We start from the raw sequence: 6,358 nt of genomic DNA, 5'->3' as shown, positions 1-6,358 counted from the left end.
TTACTGTGTGGCCTTCGGTGTCTCTGTAGATAGTAGTCTTTATTTTTTTACTTAGGTGCTTCCTCAGGGCGGTGAAGGAAAAATATTATTTTGTCTGGTTTTTGGTGGTTAAATGGTTTGGTCTGTTTCTTTCACATTATCTTTTTTCTTTCTGTGCAGTCCCTTTACTCTTTTTTTAATAGTTTTTGCTGAGGTAAATATCAAATATGGCTCAAATACATTTTAAGTGAACTGTAGGGGGCACAAATATGAAAGCACTAAATTGTAAAGAGATTGTAATAGCAGTGATCTCTATCAGTCTTATGTAATATGTATTCAGTCTCTTAAAGCATGTCCTTAGCCTCCAGCATCTCCTACAGCATGTCTGCAATCTCTGACCATCCCTCCCAGCATGTCTGCAGTCTCTGACCATCCTTTGTTGCATGCTCATAGGCTTTGTCCATCTCCTAGTGCAGGTCTGCAGTCTCTTTCTATAGTATTATATTCAATAAAAATGATGTGTGGTTGTTTGTTGATGTAAGGGGCAGCATTAGATGCATCCTGTATCATGAAAGTAGAGCACCACTAATCTAGAGGCAGGGCCATCAATTATATTATGCCAGAGCTGGCACCGTGATGACTGGAGGTTTAATATATAAAAAGAAGTGGTGCTGAAAGCACAGAGCCACAGAATGAAATCAGAATCATAGGGGGAGAAGCACTCACTGCAAATTCCCTTTTGTCTTGTACTAGATGCAATTATAGCAACACCTCGTCAGCATGCGGGCAGTGCTGGGTTGAGTGATCTCCCATTCTAATGTGTCTGCATTGGCCCAGGTCTGATGTTGCCATATGTCAGCTAAATGTTCCAAACCAACGTTGATTATAGGAGGGAGGTGGCTTATTGAATATTTGTATGCTGGAGAGAGGATTAACAGCCATGGTAGAAGACCCTACTTAAAGGGGAAAAGTGCATGTTACCTGGGGCAAAGAAAAAGGTGAGACCATACAAGTGTTGGTGAAGAGATATGCACATATAACAAACAACGTTGAAACAACTTTCTAGAGAATTCCTTACACAGTGGGAGCAGAAAATGCCCTATCATTGGTATCAGAGGAAGGAATAGTGCCCCATCGTTGGTGTCAGTGGGAGGAATAGTGTCCCATCACTGGTGTCAGTGGAAGAATTAGTGTCCCATCTTTGGTATAAGTGGAGGAATAGTGTCCCGTCATTGCTGTCACTGGAAGGAATGGTATCCCATCAATTGTGTCAGAGAGAGGAATAGTGCCCTGTTGATGGTGTCAGTGGGAGGAATAGTGCCAAATCATTGGTGTCACTGGAAGAAACAGTGTCATATCATTGGTGTAAGTAAGAAGAATAGTGCCTCATTATTCGTGTAAGTGGAAGGAATAGTGCCCTGTCATTGTGTCCTGTGAAGGAATAGTGCCCCATCACTGGTATTGTTGGGAGGAATAGTGCCCCATTGTTGATCAGTGGGAGGAATAGGGCTCCATCACTGGTGTCAGTGGCAGAAAAAGTGCCTCAAGGGCCAGAAAAAGGCAAGCAAATGGCTGCATCTGGCCCCCAGGCCACCATTTGGAGACCACTGCTATACAGGAAGAACAAGGACCAGCACATTCGTGATATCATCAAAACCCACCCCAAATCTCATGAAACTAGCAGTCAGAGGAACATTGCCTTAGCTGATCTCACACTGCAGATACAGCTTTGAAGTTCATGGCACACTGTTTTGTTTATGCGAAATCCAAGATAAAGACTAAATATTTAAGTGCACTCAGACTTACTGAAATAAGGATGAGCAGATCTCTTTGTCTCTAAACAGTCATTTTTGGTTACAGCTTTAAAGAAGACGAGAGCATTTTATTGAAATTTATATAAACTGGGCAGAGATCTTCAACATTTACACTCACTCTATGTACATCAGGATTATCTGTATATGGAGCCTTTAGACCTAGAGTGTGTCCAAACCCAAAACCAATATGTGAAACATGAATATTAATGTGCTGCCAACAGCAACAGACCAAATGTTAAACCTGTTCCAATCTACACTCGGAACATAGGGCCATTTCCTGATCCCCAAAATAACTTCAGATGTTTTCAGCTAGGTATACACTAGTAAAATGTTGTTCTACATTTTTGTTGTAGTAACACTTGTTTTTGTAATCATTACTGGGTTCAAATCAATGTTCACTTTTCGACCACAATAATGAAAAAATTGAAAGGAGCAAGATGGAAAATTTTTCTCAAGTGTTCAAATTTCTAAGGTGTATTTCATTTGGTAAAAGCAAGCAAAATCTTTTGAACAACATTCATTTTCATTCACAATTCTTTTAGTATATACCCAGCTTTTCTTCCTTCCACTGTTAATGCCTGAGCTCTGATATGACAGAAATTCATGAAAATGTTAACTTTTGCAGTCTATATTACTTTGGCCTAAACTTTATAACATTGTCTCTTCTTCTACTCTTAGGACCCTATGCCACGGGTGATTAGATCAGGTCCACCTGTCAGTTTTTCAGGAGGACCTAAATGGAAAGTCCATGCATTCCTATGGACAGGCAAATGTAAATGGACTTGTGTTCTTTACACCTGCCTACCTCCTCTTTCATTTAGGCAGATCAGATCTGAAGGCAGTCAAGTGTAAATGGACAACGGAGTCAGTTTACTCCCAGCCGCAAGTAGAGCAAAGCGGGCTCTGTCTGTGTCCGCTCTGCAGAACTGAGCAGACACATGTGTCATCCACTCTCTCTGCTCCGAAGGGGATCTATCTTCTCTTTCATGTTCTTTATCTTTATTGAACTTGAGGCCAATGTCTGAACTTATTAAGTAATAACGTCCTTTGCTCCCTAAAATGAAGTGTCTGGTTAGAAAAAGTGAAAAAACAAACTATTAATATACTGGAGTGTTCTTGCTGTCCATACTAACTAAGTGTAATGTTAACATGTTGTTTTACGAACATCATAAGGAAGAAACATGCTGCTACTGCCATAAAGAATAGCCTTTCCTTTATATTGAAACTTTCTTTTGCTCCCCTGGTTCTCTGTCCAACTGCTGGGAGTGATGGGAAAGCCCTGTGTAGGCTCCGAGTAGCTTACACAGAACTATGAACTCCCTATGTAACAACACTTATTGGCCAAGTGCCATCACATGCTCCTCTATACCTGGAATTACTGGAGAATTAATTTGGCTCCTGGTACAAAATGTAGTGGTGTATGAAGAAATGAAAGGTAAGCACGTGCTGTTGGGCATAGGGGGATTAAAGCAAACTTGTTTCTTTGTCCTGAAAGGGCAAAGCTCAGGGTCACTGCTAAAAGAAGAGGGAAAATAGTTATCTGTCAAGCAGCCATGTCTTTGAAACGCCACCACTCTGCTGCTCCCCAGCCACTGCACATATTTGACAGAATGGATGGATCAAAGCTGTAATCGGACTTCTGTCATTTGGGGGGAGATTTACTAAAGCTAGTTCACTCAGAATCTGGTGCACCTGTTCATGGTAGCCAATCAGCTTCTAACCTCAGCTTGTTCATTTAGGCTTTAGCAATACGTAAAACTTGTAAGCTGTAAGCATGGTTTCCATGCAGAAGTAAATGAGAAATGCACAAGATTCGGAGTGAACAACTTTAGAAAATAAAGCCCACACGCACCCACCTACCTCCGGGTCCAATCCGGTTCACTAAAAAGAAAATAATGGAAGGGGATCCATCCTCTTCAATTTAGGCTGATCAGGGGGCAGTTGGGTGTAAATGGATAGCGGAGTCTGTTTACTCCCTGTTGCCCATTAAGCAGAGTGGGCTCTGTCCATGTCTGCTCTGCAGAAATTGGGCAGACACTGATGCATCATCCCTTTGCTTTGATCTGATCAGCAGAAGATCTGTGGGCTGATTCCCTGCTGTTCAAAAAGCAATTGTGTGAAAGGGGCCTTTGTAATACCATGTGTTCAATATTACCCATTTAGCCAACAATGAGGAGATAACAGTGTGAGTTTGGGAAGGAAGAGGAAGGTATTCAACACACACCAAGAAGCATGGAATATTTACTTGTTGGGGCTCAGCGGCGTTTGAAGACACAGGCAGCCTGAAAGGGAAGTATAGTGCTCCACTTTTAGCATTTATACTTTTGAATAGAAGTGACCCTGTGCTGAAAGGGTCATTTTAGGTATCCATAATCACAAGGCCTTGCATCTCTATTTGTGTACTGACTTCTTTGGGAGATTTTTTTGGGGGGGTAAATCCCATTTTAAAACAAATCTGTCAGGGTAGAAATACACCTACCATTGCTGATTTACTTTATTTTTATTGTGCAGGCTCCATGATTCTCATCATATGGCAAAACACAGGCCCCCGGTTTGATAGATGCAACATTTAGCATTAAGTGTGTTGCGATCGGTGAGTGGAAAGTACCATTCTTTATGCCATATGTATGATACTATATCATCTGCCATAGGGCCAATTTGGTTTTGTATAATGCATTACATTTGCATATAAAAAAAAACAAATTGTGTTACAATTTGAAAAATATTATGGGGTATGCCTATCCCCATTGGGCAGCGTTACATTCCTGCGTCCCTACGTATGCACATTTGGAGGGGTAGGATATTCAGACACTGTTAGTTTGCCCTAAAGGGTCAAAGTGACAGTGTGTGTGTGTGTACATATATATATATATATATATATATATATATACACACACACACATATATATATATATATATATACAGCGTGTAAAATAAGTATTGAACATATTGAACATGTCATCATTTTTCTCAGTAAATATCAGGTGCTATTGACATTAAATTTTCACATGTTGGTAACAACCCATGCAATCCATACATACAAAGAAACCAAAACTAGTACGTTCAGAAATTAAGGTATGTGTAATAAAATGGAACACAGGGAAAAAGTATTGGACACGCTACTGAAATGTATTTAATACTTGGTGCAAAATTCTTTGTTGGTAATGACAGCTTCAAGATGCCTCCTGTACAGGGAAATTAGTCGCATACATTGCTCAGGTATGAATTTGGCCCATTCTTCCACACAAATGGTCTTCAAATCTTGAAGGTTCCATGGGCCTCTTCTATGAACTCTGATCTTTAGCTCTTTCCATAGATTTTCTATTGGATTCAAGTCAGGTGATTCAAGTCTTTGTGTTTGGGATCATTGTCTTGCTGAAATGTCCACCCTCCTTTCATCTTCATCATCCTGGTAAATGACAGCAGATTTTTATCAAGAATGTTTTGCTACATTTTTCCATTCATTCTTTCTTCAATAATGACATTTGCCAGTACCGTATACTGAAAAACAGCCCCACACCATGATGTTCCCCCCTCCAAACTTCACTGTTGGTATGGTGCTTTGGGGGTGTCTATTATGGCATTCAAAGAGTTCAATTTTGGTCTCATCTGACCAGACTATATTCTCACAGTATTTCACAGGCTTGTCTAAATGTTGTGCAGCAAACTTAAAACAAGCTTCAACATGCTTTTTCTTCAGCAATGAAGTCTTGCATGGTGAGCGTGCATACAGGCCATGGCGGTTGAGTGCAATATTTGTTGTTTTCTTTGAAACAAGTGTACCTGCTAATTCCAGGTCTTTCTGAAGCTCTCTGCAAGTGGTCTTTGGCTCTTGCACAACTCTTCTGATAATTCACTCCTCTATCAGAAATATTGCAAGGATCACCTGGTCGTGGCTGGTTTATGGTGAAATGATGTTCTTTCCACTTCCGAATTATGGCCCCAACAGTGCTTACTGGAACATTCAGACGTTTAGAAATCCCTCTGTAACCAATGCCATCAGTATGTCTTGCAATAATAAGGTTGCAGAGGTCTTGCAAGAGCTCTTTGCTTTTACCCATCATGAGATGTTTTTTGTAATGAGACACCTTTTTATAGACCATCAGTTGAGACTGAAGCAGTTGATATTAATTTGCACTGACAAGGGGCAGGATTGCTTTCTAATTACTGATAGATTTCAGCTGGTGTCTTGGCTTTCCATGCCTTTTTGCGCCTCCCTTTCTTCATGTGTTCAATACTTTTTCCATGTGTCATTCCATTTTATTACACATAACTTAATTTCTGAACTTATTTGTTTTGGTTTCTTTGTATGTATGGATTGCATGGGTTGTTACTAACATGTGGTGAAAATGGCATGTCAATAGCACCTTTAGAAATATATTTACATAGAAAAATGGTGACATGTTCATTACTATTTTACCCGCTATGTGTGTATATATATTTGTTCAAAACAGATGGTTGCCTTCGCAGGAGATTTCACCATAATTTCAAAATATGAAAACAAACATTCTTTAGGGCTCCTGACTTTGTTTTGCAGCAACAGATCACCTCACACTTGTGCAATC

This window comes from Staurois parvus, unplaced genomic scaffold, assembly GCF_062004578.1.
Source record: "Staurois parvus isolate SC_StPar_1 unplaced genomic scaffold, SC_StPar_1.0 ptg000303l, whole genome shotgun sequence".
NCBI classification, from domain to species: Eukaryota; Metazoa; Chordata; class Amphibia; order Anura; family Ranidae; genus Staurois; species Staurois parvus.
Note: the sequence above shows the minus strand (reverse complement) of the source record.